This window comes from Oryctolagus cuniculus, chromosome 15 (genome assembly GCF_964237555.1).
Source record: "Oryctolagus cuniculus chromosome 15, mOryCun1.1, whole genome shotgun sequence".
Classification (NCBI taxonomy): Eukaryota; Metazoa; Chordata; class Mammalia; order Lagomorpha; family Leporidae; genus Oryctolagus; species Oryctolagus cuniculus.
The window spans coordinates 57,914,755-57,927,267 of NC_091446.1; positions in this window are offsets into that span (position 1 = coordinate 57,914,755).

A 12,513-nucleotide genomic window follows, 5' to 3' on the forward strand; every position below is an offset into this window, starting at 1 on the left:
TTACTAGAGCTTGCAGAACTGTTAATTCAATTATTTGTCTTAATTCATTACATGAAATTCTTCTATAAACATAGGAAGATTTCAACACAAGTTGACTAACACTTTGATTCTTTCAGTTACCAATTTCCAGCAAAGTGAAAAATTACATTGTTTGTAAACTATTATAGTTTTATACATTTAAATATATGTGATATGGGTCAGGTTTTTTTTTTTTTTTTTTTTTTTTACACTTTTCAAATAGTTCAATTTGGGGCCCACAGAAGTCTCTTTACAGATTTCTAATTCTGTTGAAACAGAACCTGTATTTTTTTGTAACTTAATTTTCATCCTGATTTAAGTTGTTATAAATTTGCATGTTTTTCCCAATTCCTAGAATCAGCCATTGTCTAACAGATCCTTGGATCTTTTTCTAGGAAATATATTCAGATCCCACAACCTGACCAGGTTCTTACTTGTTATTGTTTGTTTAGAGAAAACATGTCATGAATTTAAGCTAGATTTCATAATATAGGGCTTTTCTAATTAATATGTTTGATTTTGTTTTCACCTATTTTTTCTAATGATGAAAAAGGTATGTTGCACATATTAATATCATGACCAAAACAGATTACTTAAAATAATTCATGATTTTTAAATAATTTAAATATTTTAAATTTATTTTTGTAAGGCACAGACACAGTGAAAAATAAAGATAAAATGAAATGCCTTCATAATTCCAGTTGTGTGTATTTGTACACATACACATGAACATGTGAGGATTTATAAGCTAATCCAGAGTGTTTGATACTGCAGTTAAGACCCTGCTTGGGACAGGCACATCCTATATTGAAATGCTTAGATTGGAGTACCAGCTCTACTTCCAGTTCCAGCTTCCTGCTAATGTGGACACTGGGAGGCAGCAGTTGACGGTTCTAGGACTGGGACCCCTGCCTCTTACATGGGGGACCTAGTTTGAGTTCTCTGTTTCTGGTTCTCAGGCAATCCCAGCACTAACTTGTTGCAGGCATTTGGGGATGAACCAGCAGATGGATGATCTCTCTCTGTCTTTCACTCGATTTCAAATAAACAAAATAAATAATGGAATTTTTAAAAAACTGAACATGCAATGGAGTGCTCACTTTGGCAGCACACATACTAAAATTGGAATGAAAATGCAATGGATATAAAATAGCCAAACAAATACTTTAAAGAATAAAAAAGTACATATTTTTCCAGTTACTTTGTCCTTAAAATATTTCTTACTAGTGATAAACTTCTAAATTGCTGTACTTAAATATTATTTCAAATATTCTTTTCTAGGTGTTTCTGCTGTCTTGAATCATGGAACAACTAATGTCTTTCATTTTGTTTTCACTTTTAGAATCAATAAAATATTAGATACATATGTTTAAAAATGCACATCTACATGTTATAAAAATATTTTATATCTGCATTTGACTATAGAATAATAAATATTCAATATAATTTTATCTATTCATAAGCATATATATTTATTTACAGGTTATAAAGTCAAAATCACAATTTAAACTCTATTCAGAGAATTATGGCCTATCTCTGGTTTCTATACCCTAATTTCTCCTTCTTCATATAAGTAACTGCATTCAACTCAGGGAGATAATGTCTAATCATTTTATTAATGCAAACCACATAAATACATGCTGTGGATTTTGTGTGCTTTTCCTTTGCTTTTGTTAAATCTTACACTACATACTAGATATTACTTCATAGCATTTGCATATAAAACTGTACTCAAACTGTTTCTTATGCTGGATATTTTATTTTTAGTCTTCTGAACACAGAAAATCTAGTATGAAGAGTTTTGTGCAAAAATCTCTCCATATTTTTGTGAATATATGTATATATGGGACAGATTTTCTGTATGGAAGAGCACTGCATGAAAGCATAAATGAATAGATAATTTTGCTGGAAATTCCCAGATTCACTTCCACAGAGGTTGTGCCATTTTGCATCCTTCCTAGCAATCTGTGAGACTATTATTCTGTATAACATTTTCAAGGTTGGGGCCTTTTGCCAATGTGATAGGTGAGAAGTTGTATAACTGTAAAGTTTCTAAAAGTAAAGGTGAGTATTCTTCATGTGAACTGCCTGATTACATCTACATCTATTTATAAACATAATTTATAGAGAGATGCTTAGACAGATATTGGCCAATAGTAATTTAATTGTAAATACATGTCTCTAGTTCTTTTTAACTTTGCTAATGATGATCCATTTTACCAAAGTTTTTTTTAATTTTCATAAAATTGAAATTACTAATTCTTTCCTTTTTGAATCTGTATTTATGTTACAGTTAGAAAATTCCTGGGACCATCCCTGCAGTGCTGGCACCTCCTATGGGCACTGGTTCTACTCCCTGATGCTCCACTCTGATTCAGCTCTTGGCTATGGCCTGGGAAAGCAGTAGAAGATGGCTCAAGTCCTTGGACTTCTGCACCTATGCAGTAGACCCAGAAGAAATTCCTGGCTCCTGTTTTCAGATTAGTGCAGCTCTGGCCGTTGCGACCATCTGGGGAGTGAACCAGCAGATGGAAGACCCTTCTCTCTTTCTCTCTTTATTTCTCTCTCTGTCTCTCTCTGTCTCTCTCTCTCTCTCTCTGTAACTCTGCCTTTCAAATAAATAAATAAATATTTTTTAAAAAAGAAAATTCCCTCCTACCAAAGTTATGCAGCAATGAATCCATTTTTCTTTTGCATTTGTAGGAGTATAATTTATGCCTAATACAGTGCATACATTTATAGTATACAATTCAATGCATTCTGACAAATGTAAACAATATTTTTAAAAAAGATTAATTTTTATTTATTTGAAAGGCACATTCACAGAGAGAGGGAGAGACAGAAAGAGCTCCTCCATTCACTGGTTCACTCCTCAATTGGCCATAAAGGCCAGAGCTGGGCTTGTCTGAAGCTAGGAACCAGGAGCTTCTTCCGAGTCTACCATGTGGATGCAGGGGCCCAAGGACTTGGGCCAACTTCCCTTGATTTTTTTCCAGGCCATTAACAGGGAGCTGGATTGGAAGTAGAGCAGCTGAGACTCGAACAGGTGCCCAAATGGGATGCTGGGATGCTGATATCCACAAGGAGAGGCTTTCCCTGCTACAGTAGCCCAAAATGTAAGCAGTCTTGTAATTAGCAATGCATTGATGATTTCATCATTTCAGAAAGCTGCACTGTACCCATTTGTAGTCACTCTTTGAACCTTCTCTTGCTCTAGTCAACTACCTAACCATATTTTTCCAGAATGATATTTCTGATATCCTACAGTGATGAGAGTATCTGTAGTTCTTTCAACATATTCCTGATGCTAAACATTTATATGCCCAGTTCATGACTACTATAAATAAAACTTCGGTAATATTCATATAAAATTTTTTTAAGCAATTTATTTATTTGAGAGGCAAAGTGACAGAGAAGGAGAAAGATACACCCCTTCCCCTCCCACATATACACACAAAGAGAGAGAGAGATCTTCTATTAGTTCATTCCCCAAATGGCCACAACAGCTGGACTTTGGAAAGGCTGAATCCAGGAGGCAGGAATCTCATCCAGGCCTCACACATGAGTGGTAATAGCCACGTATGTGGGCCATAATCTGATTTCCCAGGTGCATTAGCAGGGAGCTGGATCTGCAGCAGAGCAGCTAGGACTCAAACCAACACTCAAATAAGCGATGACTGCATCCCAAGTAGTGTTCTAACCTGCTGTGCCTCAACACCGACCCCTCATGTAAAATATCTGCATGCAAAATCTTTTTGTTTATCTTGGGAGAATTCTGAGATGATGCATATTGTAATGTAGCACAATTTGTCAGACTAAATTCCCGAAGTACTTGTATAATTTTGTACACTGAACAGCAATGCATGAAAGTCTCGATGGTTTCACATCCTCATAAGTATTTGGTTATTGTCAGTCTTCTAAAATTAGTCAATTTGCTGGGTATCTAGCATTATACAAAAGTGTTTTTAATTGACTTTCTCATATTACTATGTAAAACCTCTTTTCATGAGATTATTAGATGTAAATAAATCTTTGATGAAATGTCTTTTCAAGGCACTTTCACACATCTTTTGTACTTGGGATTTTCATGTTACTAAATTATTAGAGTTCTTTACATGCTCTGTTTAAATTTTTTTGGGTTTGGGGACAGGTGTTTGATGCAGCAGCTGAGACACCACTTGGGATCTCTGCCTCTCATACCAGAGGGTTTGGGTTTGAGTTTCAGTTCCACTTCCAATTCCAGCTTCCTGCTAATTCATACCTTGGAAGGCAACAGTGATGACTCAAGTAGTTGGGTCCCTGTCACCTACATGGGACTCCTAGGTTGGGTTCCCAGCTCCTGGCTTTAGCCTGGCCCAGCTTTGACTATTGCTATTAGTTGGGAAATGAACTAACATATGGGAGCACACTCTCTCTTTCTCCCTCTATCTCTCTCTTTCTCCCACCCCCTGCCTTTCAAATAAAATGAAAATAAATAAATAAATATAAACATTTTGGATTGAAATATGAATTATGAATGTATTCTCCAATTCTGTGACTTCCATATAATAGACATGTGTCACTTAATGTGGGAAACATTTTGAGAAATATGACTTTGTCACTGGATGAACATCCTAGAACTTACACAAGCTCTGACATAGGATGCCTGCGTCACAAGTGGCACCTTAATCGGCTGCACCACAATGCCAACCCCGATCTATTTTTCAGTATTTGAGAAACCCCAACAGCGTTTTCCACAATGGCTGCACTAATTAACATTCCCACTGAGATAACAAGAACACTTGTTATCTTTATCCTTCTGATGATAGCCCATCTAACTGGAGTGATATCTCACTATGGTTTTCCACTTTCCCAGTGGCTGCAGTGATGGTGGGCACTTTTGCGTGCTCTTGTTGGTAATTTGTATGTCTTCTTTGGAATAATTTCTGCTTAGATCTACTGGGCATTCTATAGTTGGATTATTTATTTTTACTAATGTGTTGAGTTCCTTACATATGCTGGTTACTAACCCCTTCTCAGGCATATATAGCTAACAAAAATTTTCTCCTACTCTGTGGTATATCAGTCAGTTTTGGGGAAGCAAAAGCTTCATTTCAGCTTACAGGGTTATAGCTCAGGGTTCAGCATCTCCCTTAGTCCAGCATTTGTGGAGGCTTGCAGTGGTAGAGCAGGTACACACAGCCTATCACATCGTGAAGCTGGAAGCAGAAAGAGAATTCAGCTCAGATAACCAATCCTCTCATGGGAAACACTTCCCAAGGACACTCCCACAATAGCCTAAAGGCCTCCCACCAGACTCATCTCCCAGTCTCCATAGTTAAATCAACTCTCCTCCCCTTGAATCACTAACACCATTACAACTTCAACATTTAACCATCTGCACAAGTTTGGGGAAGCCAGTTTCTCTTCTATCCATAATATGTAGGTTGGCACTCGACATTATTGTTTCATTCGCCATGCAGAGGCTTTTATGTTTTGATCAAATTCTGTTGAATTCTATGTTTTGTTTCCTGCACTTTTAGGATCTGCTGAAAACAATGCTTGTCATTCCTAAGTGCTGAATAATTTTCCCTTTTTTTCTTTTCATTGATCATAATTTCAGGTCTTACATTTAGGTCTTTAATCCATTTTGAGTTGATGTTTGCTCATGTTGAGAGATAAAATCTATCTATTCATTCTTTTGCATGTAGGTATCCATTATCCATTTTTCCATACCCTACATTGAGTAAAATATTCTTTTTATCTAATTTGTGTTCTTAGTACTTTTGTCAAAAATCAAACTGCTGTGGTTGCATGGTTTTACTTCTAGGGCATATTCCATTCCTTTGTTCTATGTGCCTGTGTTTTTCTCAATATGATGCTTTGTAAACGATCGCAGTTTTGTCATAGTTAAAACTCAGACAGTGTGATGCTTCCTGCTTTTTTTTTCAGACTTGCTTTGGCTATTCTGGGACTTTCCTGGTTCCATACACATTTTAGTAGTGCTTTCTCTAGTTCTGTGGAAGGTACCATCTGTATTTTGATAGGAATTTCATTGAATCTGTAAATCACATTGGGTAGAATAGATCTTTTAACAATAAAGACACTAACGTTGTAGAAGGCACCCTACATTGGTTCAGCAACTCTTCTGACCCCAGTACCCTTGAGTGTCAATAACTTTGGATTATTAGCTCTGGGGAATGCATCTACATCAAACTTCAGTATCTTTATTGCCTAAAACACACTTCATTGGGTCCCTAAACACTGTGCTCCCTGTGTTGGGACAAGGTTCGTGGACTCAAGAGGTGAACAAAAGCAAGCTATTGAGGGGGAAAAACAGGAAACCATAGTCCAGAGGTTAGCATAATGGGGCCATGGGGAACCTAGGGCTTAGGGTGAGCCACTGTTCCTGGGAAGGGCAGGCCTGGGAACTCCTGGGATCCTCAATGTGTGGGAAGCAGGCACTGTTTCACCTCTCTGAGGCTGGGTCTGGAGTTATCACTGCAAGGCGTAGGGAGAAGGGGCAGGAGAGTGATGGCTTAAAAACTCTAGAAGGGGAAGGAGGGACTGCAGTGTAGCATTACCCATGAGTCCCTGCTGTTCTATCTGCAGTAGCTGGGGCAAATGGCAGAGTTGGAGGAGATAGGTGGGAGAGGCCCTCAGCTGATACCCAGCAGGGGCAGAGGCAAGGTCACAGGGTTGAGATTATCCACCTCCTGCCTGTACTTCCTCAAATCTGGGTTTTGTCAGCAGGGCCAGATCAGGTGGCTACCCTGTGATCACAGTAGTGGTGAGTTCTGGGAGCCTCATGGCTTCCCACCAGCACAGGGGACTTGATCTCCTGTGATAGGGCTGCTTCATGGAGAACATGAGCTCCGATTTTGTGCTGGGTACACATAGCACTTGACTTCGTACCTGTGCTCACCTAGCCAGGAGAAGCCAGGGTTGACCTTCTCCATGTGACTGTTCCCTCAGCCCCACACCCATATTATAACCCTAGGGAAGGCCAGAGAATAGTAGTGAGGAAATTGGGAAGCACTCACTATGATGATGACTCGGTTGTTGTCCCCATGATGTGTGTAACACTGATGAGGACTTGTGTGCTCAAGGAATGGAAGAGCCAGGCCCAGATGCAGCAGTGGAAAATGCACACCCATGGATTCACACACACACACACATACACATGCACCCATGGGGAAACACAGCTCAGTATTCTCTGGGGTGGCAGGAGAAGGAGCCAGAATCTTTTTTTTTTTTTTTTTTTATTTTTTTATTTTTTTTATTTTATTTTATTTTTGACAGGCAGAGTGGACAGTGAGAGAGAGAGACAGAGAGAGAAAGGTCTTCCTTTGCCGCTGGTTCACCCTCCAATGGCCGCCGCTGCAGCCGGCGCACCGCGCTGATCCTGGCAGGAGCCAGGAGCCAGGTGCTTTTCCTGGTCTCCCATGGGGTGCAGGGCCCAAGCACCTGGGCCATCCTCCACTGCACTCCCTGGCCATAGCAGAGAGCTGGCCTGGAAGAGGGGCAACCGGGACAGAATCCGGCGCCCCAACCGGGACTAGAACCCGGTGTGCCGGCGCCGCAAGGTGGAGGATTAGCCTATTGAGCCACGGCGCCGGCTCCAGAATCTTGGGAGGCTGCTGCAGCAGTTGTAGATGCTGGAGGCATGCATACCAAATTTTCTTTCTTGTATAGAGATGCTACTGATTTTTTTTTAAGAAAAAGATTTATTTATTTATCTGAAAGTCAGAGTTACAGAGAGAGGAAGAGAAACACAAAGGTCTTCCATCTGCTGTTTCATCCCATATTCCCAAAGTGGCCAGGGCTGGGTAAGGACTAAGCCAGAAGCTAGAACTCCATCATGGTCTTCCACATGCTGCAGTGACCTAAGTACGTGGGCTCTGCTACACTGCCTTTCCAGGCACATTTGCAAGGAGTTAGATGGGAAATGTAACCTCCGGGACTCAAATCAGCCCTTCAGTATGCATTACCAGCACCACAAGCAATGTTTTATCCAGCTGTAACACAACATTCTCCCCACTGCTGATTTTTCTATGTTGCTTCTGTAGCCTGTAACTTTCCTACATTTGTTTATTAGTTCTAATACTTTCTTAGTAGAGTTTTTGGGGTCTTCTGTTTATAAGATCATGTCATCTGCTGTGACAATTTGATTTCTTTCTTTTTAATGTGGATATCCTTTATTCTTTCTTTTGCCAAATTGCTCTGGTTAGGACATCCAGCATTACGTTGGTGAGATTGCAAACCCTGCTCTTGCTCCAGGTCTTAGAGGGGAAGCCTTCAGCACTTTCCATTCACTGTGATTCCAGCTGTTGGCTTGTTATCCATGACCTCTGTTATGAATTCACTGTACCTGAATTGTTTAGAGTTCTTATAACGGAGAGATGTTGAAATGCATCACATGCCTTCTTTGTATCTAATGACCTGATCATATGGGTTTTTGTCTTTCATTCTGTTCTTGTGGTACATCACACTTTTTGTTTGCCTTTGTTGAACCATTATTGCATCCCCGAGGTGAACCTCTCCTGATCACGGTAGGTGTTCTTTTTAATGTGCTGTTGGATTTGAATTGCTATTGTATTGTCCAGGATTTCTACACCTATGTTCATCAGGGATGTTAGCAGGTAGCTTTCTTTTATGTTCTAGTCTGGTTTTGTTGTTGGGATAAAGCTGGCCTCACAGAATGAGTTTGGGAAAAATTCCACCTTTGAAATTTTTTGAAATAATTTAAGAATAATTGGTATTAAGTCTTCTTTTAAAGTTTGGTAGAATTTAGCAGTAAAGACACCTGACCTTGAGCTTTGCTTTGATGGGAGACAAAGGTGGACTTCTGAAATCTTTCTCTGTCTCTGTCTCTCTGTCTCTGTCTGTCTCTGTGTGTGTGTGTGTGTCCAATTCTTTCATGTCCTCCCCATCTATTTTATCTTCTATCACACATCTAGAGACACACAATTTGACTCAAATGGTGTTTATAATAAATATGCATGATGGTCTAGAGGTACCAGTATTTTATAAAATTGAGACATTCAATAATAAATATGGCTTACACAACTAATTAAAATTGTATTTTATGTTATTCAATGATTTTTATATTAGGTTTGTGCATATGTTTCCTTATAATAATTCTTAGGCATCCTATATTATGTTATTGCTGTTGTTATAAATTTCACTTTCCCTATAATAACATTTTTTAAAGATTTATTTTACTTATTTGGAAAGCAGAGTTATAAAGAGAGATCATCCATTCACTGGTTCACTCCCCAGATGACCACAAGAACTAGGGTTGGAATAGACCAAAGCCAGGACCCAGGAGCTTCATCCGGGTCTCCCACATGTGTTTCGGAGCACTTTGGTCATCTTATGCTGCTTTCCCAGGCATATTATCAGGGTGCTGGAATGGAAGTAGAGCAGCCAGAATACCAACAAGTACCCATATGGAATGCTAGCATTGCAGACAACGGCTTAATCCGCTGGACCACAATATTATAATAACTTGTGGAAGTTTTCTCCCCTTTCTCTGCTTCACCATCCTGAGAAATAATTGGCTTTCTGATAAGATGTCTAAATTCTAGCATTCCAGATATTATAGCCAAGTGCATCAACTCTGATCAGAGAGGAGGACCACTTGCCCTGTTCTTCACTTTTAATTAGGTATGATGTTCTTTCCCAAAGCATCAAAATGGACTTGTCTTTAGTTTTTTTGGCTATGATCAGCCCAAATCCTCATGCTTAGCCATAATGTAGGATGAAAACCTGAATATCTTCATTTTTAAAGTCCTTATTACAAGTTGGTTCCTGCCCACAGAGAAGAGGTGATGGTGATGAATGTTGGGAAGCACTAGATAGATACGAGTGCATATTATACCCTCTTATTGGGCAAAGCTCACTGAAAGAGAAGATGTGAATTTGTTTTTACCCAACGCATCCTGGGGCAGAGCTAGATATCTGGTCTAAACACCAAGGCAGGCGTCTGAGCTACTTCTGTTAGGATTTTTAATTTGCATCATTTGGAAAGCAAGAGCCACTTTCCTGTCAAGGCTAGCCTGTGTACCTTTTGATATTACTGGCGTCTCTTGAGACACATCTGCATTTTCTAACCCTGATCGTGCCTTGTTTAAGAGTATAGCAGCCCCTCTTATAACAAGATATGGATGGGCTGGGGAGATGAGGGATTCAGCATCATATTTTCTGTAGTCTGATATCAAAGAACCTTTCCTACCATCGCTGCAGGAAAAAAAAAATAAGTATGTAGCTAAATACCATCAATAATTATTGAGTGTCTCAAAGGGGCAGGCAGAGGGCTGGTGAGCCATATGTTAGGGCACAGATAACATTGATCAGCTGAATGTTAGCACAGCACCAGCACTGCCTCTATCTGGAACGGCTGTATATGTGACAGGAGAATCTTTGTGACAGGATTATATTTAAACTTGACTTGCAATCCTTACCCAGTGCCCAAGTGATCCCTTCTCTCATTCATCTCTCATGCTTGCATTTTCATACCTCCCCTGCTTTGTTCCCCTGCTACCTTTACTGCCCTCTAGAGCTTTAAAGCCATACATTAATGACAAACAACGTACAATGCAATGTCTCACTCTACTATTTGGAAAAACCTAGGAAGTTAAAAGGATTTTCTTCACACCCTTGCGATGGCCCTATGTCCTGTACAATTCAGTGACATACTATTTTGTCTGCTTTTTAGCTTGTCTTTAATTTTGGCTCATTATTCTGAAGTTGACGTCTAGATCATCTTATCTCTATTTTAGTTGTTCATTATTTAGTCAGATACACTTTAAAAGTCCATTTAGTTTTTGGCTGGCACACAATTAAAATATTGATTGTAAACTTCTTTGATATCTTGCTCAAGTTTTATTCTCTGGTGAAGAACAGCAACATGTACCTATTTATGCTTTATGAATAAAAATATTAATGAAAGTATATTTGAAGCAAGGGTATATATTTTGTAACATTGGTTTCTGCTGTGACTATAGGTAGTGTTTTATCTGCAACACTGAATTTGTTTGCTCTTCATTAATTCATCTGAGGAAATTTTTTACATGATTTTTTAATACTCCATATTGTACATGAGGCCTTTATCTTTCCCTCAGAATTTATTTTACAAATTTCTAATTAGGTTAGATGTTATTTGTGTCTGTGGCTTCTAAATTTCAGTCACTTTGGGACTTTTAAGAATCTAACTTCCCCTCTCAAACTAATAGGACACCAGGAAAATATAGCTAACGAAGTATAATAGTTCATTGATACTGTCAAAAACAAACCTGAAATAGGCTATATATTACTAGTGTGATTACATTAACATTACATATTACTCACTAAAAAATTAGAAATTCCAGCAAAGCAAGATAACATAAAATTGGTAAATAGCAAGTGGATGGTATGTTAGATGCTAGTGATGGTCACGTATTTTGCTAACTATTCTAAGCACATTTTTTCTGCAAAGTGCAAACAGTAGGATACTGATTGCCTTTCTTATCTTTACTTGCCTTGTATCACACTTTCAAAAGAAAACTGTCTGCTTAACTGTAATTTATAATGCATTATGTATAATTTGCTGCTACAGTGAACATGAAGAAAGTATTTGTTTAATTTGGATTTGGGGGACTGCTGAGCTTCGTCCAATTAGTGTGGCAAAGAAGAAATCTTTACTTTTGTTGGAGCTGCATATTCTACACTCAATACTTGTGTGAGCTTTTTAGGTGTCAGTTTGAACATATGTCACTTCCTTTGTAAGCTGAGTTCTATTAATCACAGTTTTCATTGCCACTTTTGAAAACAAGCTCTTTGTGATGCCTCATATATATCTCAACATGTGCTGTGGGTATTCCATAATAAGAAGTCATTTCCTGATAAATTAAAATGGGGTACTGTGGGTTTGTCCCACAGTACCAAACCAATGTTACAAAATACATACCCTTACTTCAAATCACATGTATATTCATGTTTCTGTATTCACGTGCATATGGAAACAAATATATTTGTACTAGTATTTTCATATAATTCTGAAGCTGCTCTACCCTTTAACACATGTGACCAAGTATCTAAAGGAAGTTTCTTAGGATTTATCTTAATTTTTTCCAGTAGATTAATTTGTTAGGTTGTTATGGTTTGTTAAATAATCTGTGGCCTCCCAAAGGACTGTGTGTGAAATTCTTAGTCTCTAGAGTTTCAGATTAATGGATTAAGGTGTACCTTAGTCAAATACAGTGTCTAAAAGTGGGGTCTTGGAAAAGTTGGTAGAGTGGAGCCCTGTGGCAGAATCAGTGCAGCTGTATAAGGAGAAGCACTAGGATGTGAAGGAAAAGCATGCTCCCTGCTTCCTGGCTCACCATGTGATGGTCTCTTCACCACCTGCCAGCCTTCCCACCTGCCTAGACCATAGGCCCTTCTGAACCTCTAGGCTGTAAGCTGAAATAAATCTCCTGCTTTCTTTCTCTCTCTATAACTCTGGCTTTCAAATAAATACATAAATAAATCTTT